Genomic DNA, 16,495 nt, shown 5'->3' on the forward strand with positions numbered 1-16,495 from the left:
GTTTGCAGAGTGTATATCTATTCTTCTTTCCCAACTTGCTGGGAAAGAAGAGTAATTTGGCCAACTGCGCTGGAATTCTGGTTAGTAGCCATTGGTTGGTGGTCAAGGAGATAAGTAGGGCCATGAAAGAACGCCTAAAGTGTGATGAGGCTAGACAGCGTGCCACTTTCGGGCAAAAGGGAGTTGCTTAGTAGATAGGGTTGAGGAACTGGTGATGGCGAATTAAAGACAATGGGCAAGGAAAGCTTTTTTTTTGTTCTGGGAAAATCCAGTAAAAAAAGTCAATCTAAGCAGTGCACAATGGAAGATTCAAAATCACTTCCTTAGCTGGGTATGATGTACATACCTGTAATTCTAGGGCACTGGCAGGTTGAGGCAAGAGGAGCATAAGTTTGAGCCCAGCCTGGGCAACTTAGTGACTTAACCAGTCACCTAGTGATTCAGTCTTTGGACCATTCCAATATTTTTGACTTTCCTTCCAGATAGCTCCTCTGGTGCTTCACATGAGGAGTTCTCAGCAGACCTTACCCCATGGGGCCACCAAGCCCGCTCAAATAGGGATCAATATACAGCTTGTAAGAGACTTCTTTCCGTACAGTATCCCCAATACCCCATTTTGCTCCACACCTAAAAACAAGCTAAGATGAAGTTGGCTGTCCTGAGCGCTGGTGATCCCCCATGATCATTTCTGAGGGTGTTCAAACAGTGCCCTTATGACACTTAGTGAGAATCAAATAAAAAAATTTCAGTTGCAGAAATGGGAGCTATGACTTTGGCAGACACTTCTTATACTTAGAGGTAGCATTCCAAATCATATCAAACATATTAAAATATGTTCACATTGCATACTAAAATTACTATTTTTTGCCGTAAAAATGGAATCTTTTAGAAGTTTGCTGTGAAATTATTTCATTTACTTCAAATATTTATAACCATTTATAATATATGATCTTTTTGATCCAAAGATCCTAATGCCCAGTTTGCCCATCTTTACTGATCAATATTGTCACCTTCACCAATAGAATGCTCACATAAGAAAGCCTATTCTTTTGTTCAGCCTTTGTTGATCCGTGCCTGTGAGAAAACCACCTCTCCACCTGCCCCCATTGCCCCATCTACCACTCGTGACCACTTTTTGCTGTAAAATTGTCTTACTTATTGTTCCATGTGAATTGTAGGATAAGCTACTGCCACCAGAAATTTTGTGTTCCAATCAAAATGGCATGTAATCCATCAATTAATCTGGATAAGAATGACATTGTTTTTGTCCTTCAATATAGTTCTATGATCACCGCTACAAAAATCTGGCAGATTTTACGTTAGATTTGTTCTTAAGTGTATAATGGTTTTCGTTGCATTTTGAATTGGCATATATTTAAATTTCCATGTTCTAATTGTTTGATATAGGTGCAAATGGATGCTATTGATTTGGGCTTGTTGTTGTTACTGAGGTCTATTTGTTAACAGTGTGCACGATAGATATTACCAGGTCTCCCTGAGCATACAAAAAACTATACCTCCCAGGTTCATATAACCAGCAATAGCCAAGGAAATGAGAGTGGAGGTGATGATGTCCACCTGGCAATGAAATGCTTCTGCATGACATTTGTGTGTCTCTTGTCCTGAAACAGACGTGGACACCTACGATGGAGGTGGCTGAGCCTGAGTTGATGGATCACCCACGGTAGACAGTCACCGAGAATTCATGCTCAAGAAGTAAATAAGCTGCTATTATGTTGTCACCAACATTGCAGGTTTACTTGTTACCTCGGTATAACCCAGCCTCTATTGATTAGTTTGGCTCCTCTATAGATTCCCATGTATTTTTTTTTATGTCCACCACTGTAGCAGCTGTGAATAATGACACTTCTGTTTCTTCCTTTCTAATTCTTAGGTAATTAAATTTTTATGAATACCAAACTTAACAATTAATGAAGTTGACACAATGTTACACTTTGTAGATCTTTAATTAAACATTTATTAATTTTGATTTGCACTTTTCCTTTGTGTTCTTTCAGGTCTCAGATATTTGCGTAATCCCTTAAAAAGCAGCTGGGCGGTGGGCCGTGTGCTGAGTGCCTAAAGGTTAGCAGGGCCCTGACTAGGCTGGTCATTTTCATGGATTTACCAGTCTGGGAGCCTGCAGGATGGGATCATGTGACACTGGCCCAGCAAGCCCCGGCTCAGGTGACCCAACTGGGATTAGAGAAAAGATAACAGCAGCACTGAGTGGATCCCAGCATATCGAGGCTGGAAAGTTTCTTTTTTTCAGTCTACCCCTTTCTGTGGGAGAAGAATCGCAGTTAGTTTTTACTTTTCCTTTCTTTTACTTCTCGAACTTGGGGAAGGCTCTAAATATCTTATTAATACCACTACAACACTGCAGGTATGCTCTAGTTCGAAAAAAGTCCAAAATAGTAAAACCTGACCTTATCAAAAAATATATGAATTGGAGGATGGTAATTTGCTTTACAAAGGGTTCTCTGCTCCACAAAATGAATTCAACTTTGGTATCCCTAAAATAGCCAGTTCCCTTGGTGCATGTTAAATATAATTCAATTTACAAAAATTCGATTTGCATATAACCTTTTCCGTAGCACATCCATTGTGCAAAGCAATGTACACTTGTAATTGGCTGCAAATTGCCAGGAGACCACCCTTGCACATATTGTTCCTCGATGTGCAATTTTTTCCTAATCTCTATGGAATAGAGGAGTGGAGGCACTGCAATTCCAGTTATTCATCTGATCCCATTGGCTAGGCTGAGGAGGGAGATTTGTTGATTATTTGGAGGCAACATGTGCACTGTACAAATCAATGTGTATTTAGAAGCAGGAAATGAGGAGAAGCTAGGCTACTGCAACATGGATTGCTTGGCTGGAGTCCTGATAAGAGGGTGTGTTTGGAGAAGTTCTCTTCATCTTAGTGGCCTGACAGGCACCAGGAGAGAGTGAAATGAAGCAGGAGACCACTTACAATCATGGCTGGGATATCATTTTTCCCTGGAGGCAATAAACCTGCAGGAACACCTTCCAAGGGGAACAGTAGAGCTGAGTATACCAACCCGAGCCTTGTGAGGAAAGAGAGAGAGCTGCAGCTGAACCAGCCAGCCACAGCTGCCTGCCCAGGAGCCGTCTCCATGTGGTGTGTTCTGGCCACACGAGTATAGCCAAACACTTAGCAAGGCAAGCAGGGGCATTTTCTCATTGTGTAGGTAAAAAGCAGAAGTGGCACCTTTTCACAGCAAATTAAATTAAAGTAGATTATTCGTGGTGATGCCAAGTCTCATCTAAAACCCTTTTCAACCTGAATATTAAAAACCCTGCCTGGCGCCTCATGCTATCTTTTCAGAAACCATTCCACCCTTCCTCACTCAGGTCGGGTGCCAGGGCCCTTCTCCTCTGATTAGGAGCTTTCCTCAGGGAGTTCAACTGCTTGGCTAACAGCTCTCCTTCCCCAGGCTAGCCTGCAGGGCGTGTCAGACACCTGGGGAGAGTCAGACTCCTCCTGCTGGCCTCTCCTGCCAGCTCCTGAGGACTCACTGAAAGGAGTTCAGGGGAGGTCTCTCTAGACCCAGCTTTTTGGATGCCTTATTTTATTTCATTATTTTCTTTGCTGGAGGGAACAGCTCATAGGCCCCTGTGCCGCTGAACTGCCTCTCACACTGCAAGTTCAGCTCCCCAAAGGCAATGTGTGGCTCCTTCTGGTTCTGAGGTAGGTGTTATAAATTACTGTCATCAGTACCCTGGGAGCAGATGAGATACATACATCAATTAATAAGTAACAATGACTAGGAAACAGGAGTTTCTGTCAGCCAAATAAAAATACTGTGATGTTTCTTAGAAGCCCAAGTTTAGGGTGGCTGATTAAACACTTTATCTCACTCCATCTTCCAAAGAGGATTTTTTTCTGCAGTGGAAGATAGAGCTGCAGATTGTGCACTGCATAACTCTAGCGTATGCCGTTACCACAGACCATACAACGCTGCCTGTAGGATTCAGGGAGCCTACAACTTATACTACCCACCCAGCAAAGCAGGCAAAGGGAAAGGCTAATGTATTTCTCTCTAGATCTGAACTTGAGGAAAGGGGGGTGGTTTTGGGCTCAGACACCCCACCCTCAAGGTTTCATGTATTTGATAGGCCACTTGTAATTTCTCCAATCCTGAATAATCTACACAGCCTCTAAGGAACCGGCCAGGTATGGCAATGTCTAATTTACAAAATGACAGCTAAGATTACATAAGAGGCTGAGCTGACAGTGCCTGGCCCTTCGCATCATCATAAGTGTGAAGTTCCCTTCCTGCAAGTGCTGCTGGGAGCCGGGCATGTCCAACAGCCAGGCAGAACAGGTCTCTTCTTCACCTGATTTGATCCGGGAAACCAGCAACGGAATGAGAAACTAATAAAAGGCCTAGGCCATGGCTTTGTGGCCTCACTGGCACTGTGGGATTGGCTGCATGTGCAAAGCCCTGGGCATCCCAGCATTGTAACTTCAATTGTTTTCTTATTCATGTCAAAGCCAAGTGACCGCAGATAAGGGGAGATGGCAGAGAAGCTGGGACAGTAGGTGGGTGGGAGGAGTGTGAGGTGAAGAGGGCCTACGTGCTCCTTCTGTTCTCACAGAGAAAAATGCTCCTTGTGAATGAGAAAATAAAGCACACAAACTTGAAACCTCTGTTTCTCCTTAGATGTTATAATCTGTGCTTGCTTCCCCTTTAATCTGTAACACTGTGTCCAATGGGCCAATGAGGGCTGAGGGAGGGGCCTCCCCTCGTAGGGGCCACCGTACCATAAACCAGCAGTGACCAGGTAAAAACTCTCCCTCAAGGTTTTAGAAACTAGAAGGTCAGCACCTAGCCCATGGGTGTCCTCCTTGTGCCCTTAGGAATATAGTCTCTGTCTCTGGAATCTTTTGGGCTAGATCTCAGAATTTTGTTGGATAAGTGAAGCATTTTTCCTTTTACCTGTGTAGACATGTTGACCGTGAGGTATGCGCTGGCTTTTGAAGGGCCTCTGTCCAGCCTGCTTTACTCTGGAGAGAGACGGAAGAGAGCCACAGGAGTTGCAACGGACTCAACTTCCTGTGCCTCCTATACTGTCCTTTTCCATGTAGGTTCTCTTGACAGCGTGGAGCCTGAGGCACAGCTATTCAGATTCAGTGATCACTCACACCAGGGGTTATCTTTCAATACTCTACCCTCGGCCAAGCTTAGAGACAATATCGCTTATCTTTCTTTCCTGAAGAAAGTCATGGCTGTCAGTCCTCATGGAACATGAGACCCAGGGAATTTCAGGGAGTCCTCAAGGCAGTTTCTGCCCTTATTCAGCTCTCTTCCTTTACACATACCTCTTAGCTGCTCAGAATGGCTTCTACTACTTAGTTTTAATCAATTTTGGGGGGGGCTCAATTTCCACCTGGCCCTCTGGGCAGATAGAGCAGAAACGGTGTGAACTTCAGACCTCTGCTAGAGCAGCGTCCACCCAAGCAGGGCACAATGTCCTCCCAACTATACATCAAGTGAAGGATTTTTAAAAGGTGCCTGGTCTATCTGTTTCCCCTCCTTGAGAAGTTAAGTCAGATGTGGATATGAATGTGTTCTGTAAACTATAATGCACAGCATTATGGTTCTGTCATAGTTCCAGAATGTTCCCTAAAGTTAATATGTAGGGATCTTGGTCCTCAGTGTGCTGATGTAAGAAGTGGTGGGATCTTCAGAGGTGGAGTAGTGGGAGGTCACTGGGAGCATTGCCTTTAGAAGGAATTGGTGTAGTTCTTGTGTGACCATGATTAATTTTATAAGAATAAGTTATTATGAAAAGAGCAAGACTAGAGCAAGGACAGTGGCACATGCCTGTAATCCCAGCTACTTGGGATGCTGAAGCAAAAGATCCACAATTGTGAGACCATCCTGGCAATTTCATGAGGTCCTGGCTCCTTTCGTCTCTCTGGGTTCTTGCAATGTATGTTGTCTCTCCATCTCACACGTACTTCCACCATGATGCTATCCACCATGATGTGATACAGTGTCATACAGCTCAGACTTCCAGCTTTCAAAACTATGAACTAGATAAATATCTTCTTAAGTATCACCCAACCACAGGTATTTTGTTATAGCAACAGAAAACTGACTAATACACAAGGTATAGATAATAGTATGATTATTATTCACTTTGTGAGGCTATAGGGATCAAGAAGAAGCTGGCTAGGTCTTCATCCTCATCCCATTTTCTATGATAGCACCTCTTAGACTCCCAGGTATGTTGTATTTTCAGAGTATTTAGAAATATTTCCAATTCATTGTCAAGATTTCACATTTGAAGAATGGATTTCCAGATTCACTTTAAAAATTAAAAGACCTAGGAATAGTAGCCACAATGGCCACCTTGGGCTTCTGCAGCTGTGCCCTGCAGACTGTCATGTGCTCACTAATTCAACCTATCTCCACCCTCTCTAGGGTCTCCCACCCTTGTTATTTTATCACTTTGCCTCTTAGCCCTTGTGGGCATTTGAATTTCTAATCACTAACCTAACAGGAGGTCAACTAGTGATTTACCTTAGGAAATTGCTTCTTATTTCATTTCCACTCTCCCCACCAAACACCCACCACCATGTTCCTTTCCATGGACAGGTGATTCACCTTTTCTGAAACAAATGAGGAAGGCATGGCGCTAAGCACCTCTCTAGTAGTTGCCAAAGAAACTTGTTTTAGGGATTCTTGGTCTCCAAGCGTTGTTGCAAGAAAACTAGATTATGTTTTCACCAAAAAGCATCCACTTAAACCCTAAGCATAGTGTTCTATGATTATGTAATTAACTATCCCAAAGCCTAGAGGCTTAAAATACTTTATTAATTTGTCCAGTAGCTACATGGCTCAGCTGGGCAGTAATTGTGTAGGCCATCTCATCCTGTCGTGGTCCAATGGCAGCTAGGTCGGAGGCACCTGAAGGTTCCATTGAGCTGACAGCACATTCACAAGGCTGACAGTTGAGATTGGCTGTCAGCTGGGAGCTCAGTGAGAGCTGCCCGCTGGAGCACCTATGTGTGCCCTCTCCATGTAACTTATGTTCTCACCATGTGGCATCTGGGTGCTAGGAGGGAGGGTCCCACAAGTGAATGTTCCAAGGGACCCAGGAAAAAGGAGCAAGGCTTATGTACAAGCTTAAGAAGTTGTGCAGTGTCATGTCTGCCATATCTCACTGGTAAACAGCAAATCACAGACCCTACCTGTTTCTAGAAGAAACTCATAGAGCATGAACAGTGGGAGATGGGAGTCACTGAAGGCCCATCTTTGGAAACTCACCAATAGGCACCACTGGTGACGCTGGTCCTTATACCATGGCTGGTTTTGCATAAGTGGTTTTTTTAGAACAATTTTCTCCTCTCCCTTCAGCTTTCCCCAAGGTAAGATATTAATGAGATCATATTTGAACTCCCTGACAAAGTAATGCCTCCTTATAAAGCACACTGTTATTATTAGCCTGCCTGATAACTCCCACCTGGAGTCCACAGAAGACAGGATGAGGAACGAGGCTGCATATATCTCAACAACAAACAAAACTTCATTAAATCCATTGAAATAACACAGACATTCAGATTTAGTACAGATTAAATCCTATTACCAACAAATTGCATTAAATTACTTCCAAAAAGTGGTGGAACCAGATGTTTCCCAAGCCCCACTTTCTTCAAGCAAATATTCAATGTAAGCAACGGGAAGAACTACCAAAGAATAGGATCATCCCCTGAGATTTGTTAGGATGAGATTTGGCCTGTTTTATTTTAGTCATAGGTTTAGGCATCTTGAAATCAGAAAGAAATCCTTGCAGAATTCTGGAGTGTGAGCTGGCTAGAAAATGGCCTCATTTAAATCATAGAAAATGTGTCTTTATGCTGCTATCAGGATCTACTCCCAGGCTGTGGGTATTTTCACTTAATTCTCTGGTTAGTATTTGGTGAGCTCACTGTGCAAAAGCTTGTGTGGTAGATGGAAGCCCCACTCAAACCCAGGACGTTCCATACAGTTAGAGTAAGCTCAAGAAAAACAGAAAGGGCTTCAAGTCATGTGAATGTCTAGGGTGACAGTGGAGGAGATGGCATAGAGTAGCAATTAGATGTCTCCTTAGGTTAAGCTCTGGTTTTATTCTTTCTAAATGCACACTATTATTAATATTTCTCTGCTTATTTCTGCTTAAAGGTCTAAGGCAGTGATGGGGAACCTTTTAGAGCTTTCAGTGACACAAACAGCCTGCTGCGGCATGGGTTCAACACCCCTGGTCCTAGGGTTAGGCCTGCTGTGCAAATGTGCACAGGAATGCTACCATACCTGGAGAGGGCAAGCCCTCTTCCAGTGGACTTTCCTGGAAGTCACCTCAGCCTTCCCTGCACCACTTGAGCCCTCTCCAGCCACTTCCAGTTCTGCACCAGACAGCACTGTTCTCCCTATTGAAGGTCAGAATAGTCCAGCCTCCAGCTCCACCCCACAGACTTCTACCTCACTTCCTCCCTTTAGGCTGATAGACACATGGGGGGGAGGAAGCAAAGTGACCTCTGACGGGCACCAGCTGGGACACGATCCACCTTCTCAGCTGTTTCCAGAAATGGGACATATCTAAAACTGGAGCCCCCTGGCTTAGAGGCCATTTGTCCAAGCCTTCTTCATGTCACCCTTCCACCCTTATGAATTCCTCCATTTCTGTCCCTGTTCCTTATTTCCATTAAGTAATTCTATTTCTGACCCTCTCCTTCATCCACTGCCAAATTTACCGCACTCAAGCTACCAGCAGTCAATTAACTGACTACTTTGTTCTGTCTCACAAGGAGGTATCATATGTACTTCATTATTTATGTTTGTTTTTCTTCTAATTTTGTCTTGAATGTAACAAGCTTGGACTGAGAATCAGCAGAAATGCTGGTGATTCTACTAAGATCTAAGCATACCAAAGTACCACGCAATGGGAGGTGAAATTGGGGATAGTATGTAATCCACTGAGCGCAGTCTTGGTCTGCCGTATGTTTATCTTGCCCATCCTAGTAGATTCTTGGCATTTGAAAGACAAGAATCAGGCCTTTTGTTTCCATTTGTACCTCTTCCCCACTACATCCAGCATAGGCCCTGTCCATGTAATGGCTAGAGAGCTGATGGTCTCAGGCTGCGCACTTAGGCTAGACACTCACTTTATTTGTAAAGTATTTGGTACAATTTAAGATGCCACTAAGGAGCTAGTTGGGGAAAGTGGTCCTCCATGTCCACAGTGTATCACAGGAAGGTTTCAAACATTTGTATGGTCCATACTCAGAAATTTTTTTCTAATACCTTGATTATGTTCTAAAGGACAAATTTTGTTTACAAGTTAGACAGATTTAGGATTGTCTTTATGTGACTGTCTTGGTCCACTTATACCATTGTGACATAATATCACAGACTAGGTAATGTATAATGAAGAGAAATTTATTGGCCTACAGTTCTGATGGCTGAGAAGTCCAATATCAAGATAGCAGCATGTTCAGCATCTCCTGAGGAAATGGTCTCCACTCCCAAAATGGCGCCTTGAATGTTGCCTCTTCGGCCAGGGGGAAACACTTTTCTCACACAGCAGCAGAGCAGGGGAGGGAGAGAGATAACCCACCCCTGAGAGCCCTTTTATAGTACACTAAATGCACTGTGAGAGAGGAGCTCTCGTAGACTGATAACCTATTGAAGGCCCCACCTTCCAACACTGTTACCTCAGCAATTAAGTTTTGGTGTGAGTTTTGGAGAGAGCGAACATTGAAACTACAGTGGTGACTACCCTCTTTCTCATTTGCATCAGAATACCTTTCTTTTGAGTGGCATCAGTGCCTCATCCTCCGCAATTTTGGGTAGGCTACAGCTGGTCCCATTGGCCTGGGCCAGTAGAGTGCAACAATTGCTCATGTATCATTCATCTTGGCTGCTATAAATTAATATAAACATTAATTTTTTCCACATTATTTTTTGTCAATAATAATCAGCATATTTCCTTGGCAGTATATGAGGCTTGTGAACCCATGTTTACCAGTGCTTAGAGAAGAAAAGTTTGAGCATTTTACCTAAACTAGCTGCAGAACATTTGGGAACAACTTCAGGGTCTGGTTGAAAGTTCCCAAATTCCTTCTGCCAGGAGGTAGAAGCCTATGGAAGGTGAGATATCTTTCTAGGACTTGCCGAAGGAACTATTGCCTGCCCCAAACATAACAGAGATTCTAAATGCTAGCCTCAGGGTGTGAAGAGAAGCTCGCCTTTTGAAATTGTTGTTTTATTGATCATGCTGTATGACAGTAATTGCCTCTTCAGCTTTATATGTTTTAATTACTTGCCTTTGCTGCCTGTCTTTGAGTCTCTGACTGATTAGATCACCAAGGGTGCAACTTAAAAAAAATTTCAATGAAGAAAAGAGTTTACTACGATGTTGGTGAGGTGGCCCTCTTTATTAAGCCAGTCCAAAATGAAAATTACTCTGAAGAGAGGCTATGAGAGCAGAGCTTGCATCTTTGCTGGCTTGGATAGTGTGCCTTAGAAGAATGCCGATACACGGGCTTAGCAAAGTCAGGAAGACCTTGACTGTGTGCGTGCCTGTGTGTATGTGCTTGTGTATGTTTGTGTGTGTGTTCTCATTTGAGCATGCTTCTTCCAGACAGGAGTAGCAAGCCTGCCTGCCTCTATCTGTGGCAATGGAGCCAATTCCAGGATGGGGAGCATAAAGATCACTTGCTGTCTGTGTTGAAAAAAAAGCTGCCATATTTTCAGGAAATCTTTCCCTTCTTTATTCTCTGCAAGCTGTGGAGGTTCTAAGTCTATACCTTAGGGTAGGGGCAAGGGATGAAACGTAGGACTGTGCTAGCCTAAAAGCTCCAGAAATTGCCCCTCGTACTGATTTTTTCCCCACATTTCTGCTTGCTGTGTCCTATTCCTGGCTTGAGTCTCAGGCAAGAGGCAGGTACAGGCAGGAGGCCAGACAGAGACGTCTGTGACGCTGTATGGTACTTCAGAGCAGGATCCTGGGTTACAGAAAGCTAAGCTAAACATCAGCTGTCAGAACTAGAAGACAACTCCTTCCTGCCATCCTTCTTTCATTTTCTTTTTTCTTTTCCTTTTTTATTCTCTTTTTTTCTTTTTTCTTTTTTTTTTTTTTTTTTTGGTGCTAGGCATCCAAGCCAGGGTCTCACACATACTAGGCCACTGCTCTATCCCTGAGCCGCATCCCAAGCCCCTATACATTTCTTTTTAATTCCTACCTCTTGTGTGAGAAATATTTTTTAAAAGTCAATTCTGAAATATGACTAATTCCAAAAATTTTTAATAATATCCTGAATGTATAGTTAAAATGAACAAACTTAGAGATTTTACTTCTTTAAAAGAAGTAAAATGTATGTTAATTGTCTCAGCAACCCCGAAAGGCATACATTTTATCTTCATTTAATAGTTGAGGAAACAGACAGACTAAGTGACATCCTTAAACTAACTCAGCAGTAAAGACAAAGCCAGGACTTAAATCTCTCTTCAGATTTCAAGATTAGTTTTTTCCAAAACAGTTTTTTAAAACAATCTTTTCGTACCTTTTTATTTTTCCAGGAACTCACCCATTAGTCTATACTTAGTTATAAAGTTTTGCCCTTGAGTTGCTACTTCAGAAAACAGTTTCCTTGAGTGGGTTCAAGGACTCATCCAGCTAGCTACACAACGGTTGCGGCGCACACATCCACACACAAGTCTGTGTGTTTCAATTACTTGGGCTGTGAGGGCACAGGGACCTCAGTGGGCAAAGACTTTCTTGTGCCATGAGGACCCAGGACTGGCCCCACTGACCGCCTCCCTCACATTTACTCTGAGATTTTAGAGAACACTTTTCCTGTGCTCTTTCCTCCCATGAAGTATCTGGTATGCTCAGTACTCTACTTATGTTGCTTCACACCCATGATCCTTTGAAATAGGGATGATGATGGTGCTGATGATCACCTCCAGTCTACACATCAGGAAGCTAAGGTTCCAAGAGTTTAAGGTCACTGTCCTTGGAGAGATGAAATTTATTTTGACTCCAGAGTCCACATTTTTTCTTTCTTATATTTTGCTATTAATGCTTGGTACTAGGAGTCCAAAAAGATCTGTGATTCTTTAAAGATTAGAGGCACCAAAATCAGCACCATTGGAGTTAACTTTAAAGCCACAAGATGAAGGTTGGAGCCTGAGGCTCAAATGTGGTGAGTCAGCCCAAAGGAAATGAGAATCAGGAGTCCCAGATTGTAATTCCCATGCTCTGGCTGAATGCTAACCACTTGTGTGACTTTGAGCAAGTTGCTTTTCCTCTCTGGGCCTCCATTCCTGCACTGTATAATTAAGAGTTTGGAGGAGGCCTTCTCTGAAGTCCCATCTTATTCTAGGATTTCTACTCTAAGATTCCTATAGCACACCTGTGGGGACATGTTGTTCTTTAGAACAGTTCTGCCACCCGGAATCTCACAAAGCAATAAGACCCAGTTCCCCATAGCCACACCATTCAGCATTCCCACTTCCCCAAAGCATATGGCATGGTGGCTGCCTGCCAGGAAGCTCTGTGAATGGAAGTGAGGAACGAATGAACATCAGCAGCCAGTGTTGGGTTTGTCTTTCCTGTTCTCATTACTGGGCATCAGTAATGCATGTGGAGACGGTGCTTTCCACAGATTATTTCAAGGATGGTCTCTGCCCCATGGAGTAGGTTATTTCAGGTTCTCTTCTTTATCATGCTGCCCCTTCAGCAATACTCCCCACCCTGAGCTTCTTTGGGCATTTTCAGTTACCCAGGATCCTTGTGTATTTAGTATACTACTAGGAAAAAATAGAGGCTTCAAGTATGGAAAAAAATAAACTCCAGTGTCTCATGCTGGCCCTGTTAGTGACGAATGAAGACCTTGTTCATGTGTGCAAGGGAACATCCACGTGGTGAAGAGGAAAGGATGGGAAAACACTTTTATTTTGCTTTTCACTGGCTTCTCTGCTCTTCTCATCCTTCTCCAACTCTGCTACAATTTCACCTTTGATTTTAAAGCTCAATACCTTGATGGGAAAAGGCAAGGAGAGAAATTCAGCAAATTAAATATATTTCGTGAGCTATCACTTGGTAGAGAATCCATCACATTATCTGTTTGTTTTTGCCATTTGCAAGGTGGTGTTAATTTTTTTTCTTTGTGAATTACAGTATCCTGTGTCTCTCCATGGTTGCTCACAAAAATGGTGGTGCACTTCTGGGAATCCTAGCTCTCTGGGAGGCTGAAGCAGGAGAATCACAAGTTCGGACTTAGCCCAGGCAGCTTAGCAATTTAGTAAGACACTATCTCAAAATTAAATAAAAAAGTTAAAAGAGGGCTGGAGATGTAGCTCAATGTAAAGGCTCTAGGTTCAATCCAATCCCCAGTAAAAAAACATCGCTTTGTCACAGTCTGTGGGTAGCCCAGCCCAGGCAGGGACACCATCAGTGCAGCTGGCAGGAACGCAGGAGAGAGGCTCAGGGAGACATCTGCTGCATTCTCTGTCATCCTTACTGCCCAGACAGGGAAAGGGATGGAGAAAGCATGGTAGGCCTGCTGTGGAATTTGCCGGGCTCACTATGTCTTAGAGTAGGAGCTTTCCCAGCAGAAATTCCCTTCCCAGGGCTTCACTGGGCACCCGGGGAGGGCAGTAAGGTTAGCAGGCAAAAACTGATCTGTGATTGCAACCTCAGGAGAAATAAGAAGGCTTTTATTAATGATGCAAGTTGCAGACAGTCTTGCCAGCTACAAGTGACAGTGAGTCAAGGCGCTGGTCAAATACCTAGGAATGGCTGTAGGGCTGGCAGAGGGTTAGGGAGCACATATCCTAACCCTGAAGGGCTGGTGCCTTCAATCAGGCCATGAGACCGCAGTGTGCATAGTTCCTTTGGGGGTTGTGGTGATTTAATCCAAATCTATGTAACAACAAGCTGCTTTATGATGGGGAGGGGTACACGTACTACATTTCCTTTGATGATGGTGATCTGCCAGTGCCCAAGAAGAGCTCCAAGGAGAGTCAGAGATCCAGCCAGAGTGCTGTGGCTGCACATCCCTGATCCCCAGAAACTCAGGGAAGAGAATCAACTGATCACTTTGTCCTGATGGGTTAAAAATTCACCAATTTTCTCTTTATTTCCTTAACTGATGCTTGATCTCTGAAATAATAAATCTATTCTCTGTTCCTTTTTGGTCTGATGTGGCTGTAAATGTTTAGAGGAGGGTCTTGGGATGCGTGTCTATTCTAGACAAGTGTTTGTATTTAGGCAGGTGAGGCATAGAAGGACAGAAAAACAAAAGAAGAAACAGAGGTTACCAGAAGCAGGGCAAGGTAATAATCATTGAAGAGCAGTAGCATAGAAAACCAAGACAAAATTGAAATTATAGCAAAGAGAACTTTAGATTAATAAGTTCTAAAATACACCTTGTACTACTGTTGCAGGTGTCTTTCAAAAATATTTTGAAGTTCTTGCAGCTTGAATAAAATGTCTAATAAAAGCACATTTTTAATATTACCACATCATTTTAAGTTGAGAGTGGTTTATGAAGGCTTAATTAACAATTCACTTTGAGTGGGTGGGCAAAGGAATGTGATAAAGATGGCGATTTCCTTGTAATCTGAGGAAGACCCCTGGGAAAGGTACCTGACTGCTGTGCAGGTTTAACCATCCTCTGAAATCTCAAATTCATTTTCATATGCTTCTGGAATTTTTTTTTGAACTGGGAGTCGAACTCAGGACCTCACACTTGCCTGGCAGGGGCCATGCCTCTGAGCTATCTCCCCAGCATTGGTAATTTTTGGAGACATTGAAACACGTTCCTTCCTCAGTGGCTCTATTTGTTCAGTTTGCTTTTTTTTTTTTTGGTTTTTCTCTGGTACCGGGAACCGAACTCACGACCTTGCGCTTGCCAGGCAGGCACTTTGCCGCTGAGCTAAATCCCCAGCCCCTTGTTCAGTTTGCTGACACCAGACTTTATAAGGCTATTGTCGTGAGGATTCTTAGAGCCCATTTGATTTGGGTAGAATATCCTTTGCAATATTCTCATACTACTTTTCATGTATGCAATGAGGAAAATTCATTTCCTTTCTGTCGAGCAAAGTTAATGATCATCTTTCATTATATTAAAATATTACCCATTGTTATGACTTCAGTTCAACATTCCTGCAGAAATCACAATTGTTGCACAGTTTAGCTATGCCAAGGCCAAGGCACTTGTATGTTATTTCTGAGTTTCTCCTTTTGAAAAACTGGTTGTTATGATTGTTTTTTAAAAAAGGCAAATCACCTCATTTGAACAGAATTAATAAGTAGTTATAATTTTTTTTACATATCTCTTTTGCCATGAAAGCCCAAACTTTTAACAATCTTGTCTTCAGAATTATAATTGCCACAACTGATCTGTGAACCAGAAATAAGGCCTTCTTCTAAGACATAATAAATGCATAATTATTTAAGTTTTGGGATGATATTTTTCCTTCAGAAGGGGTGAAATATAGAAGTATAGGCTACTATACCATAATTCTTCAAGTATTTACTTTTATTAATTTTTAAACGTCCACTCTTTTCACAGGAGTTGTTTCTTGTGTCCCAGGAGGACATGGAATGATCAAGAGGACTGAAAAGATCAGAGTGGCCTCTGAAGATGTAAGATCAGCAGAACTCTTGTGAAGGAGGCTGTGAAGGGAACTGCCGCAGGAGCAGGGGGAAGATGAAGAGGAAGAAGGTGGAATCTTAAGGTGGAGCATGGTGCTTGCAGGCGAGAAGGGAGAATAGCCTGGAATTCAGTCAAGCAGTGCAGTTGAGGCAAATCCACTGTCAGTTCAATTCCCTCCTGGACTACTAGCAAAACCTCACAGACTGGGGGCTTAAACTGCAGAGTTTGCTTCCTGCAGCTCTGGGGGCTGGAGGGCCAGCTGTTTTCCTCGGAGGCCTCTATCCTGGGCTTGCAGATGGCCACCTTGTTGCTCTCTCTTGACCTGGAGTTCATGTGCCCTGTGTCTTTCCCTATTGGTCTTCCTAAGGACACCAACCGCACTGGACTAGGGTCCACACTAACAGCCTCGAGTTAACTTTACCACCTCCTTGAAAATCCTATATCCAAAAGCCACAAGATTAGCACCCACCCATATAACCTAATTTTACCTTAACTATCTCTTTAAAAGATACTGTCTCTAAATACAGTATTTTCTAAAGTACTGGGGGTTGGGACTTCCCCAGTCACATGAATCTGGAGGAACACAGTTCAGGCCCTATCACCTTCCAAATGTTACTTTTTAAACTATAAGGACAGGTGATGTAGCTGTGATAGACAGAGATTGGCTGTCTCCTCTACATTCACTAGAAGGAAGAGTGAAAGGAGGTGAGAGTTGACTTCCTCGGGCTATTTAAGACTTTAAAAATTGTAAGGGTCAACTTTATTTTGGTTGAAATAGCTTTTAAAATTTGTAATGAAAATTTTAGATATAAGAAAG

Source organism: Chinchilla lanigera, unplaced genomic scaffold (genome assembly GCF_000276665.1).
Source record: "Chinchilla lanigera isolate Chin_1 unplaced genomic scaffold, ChiLan1.0 scaffold00045, whole genome shotgun sequence".
In the NCBI taxonomy this organism is placed as follows: domain Eukaryota; kingdom Metazoa; phylum Chordata; class Mammalia; order Rodentia; family Chinchillidae; genus Chinchilla; species Chinchilla lanigera.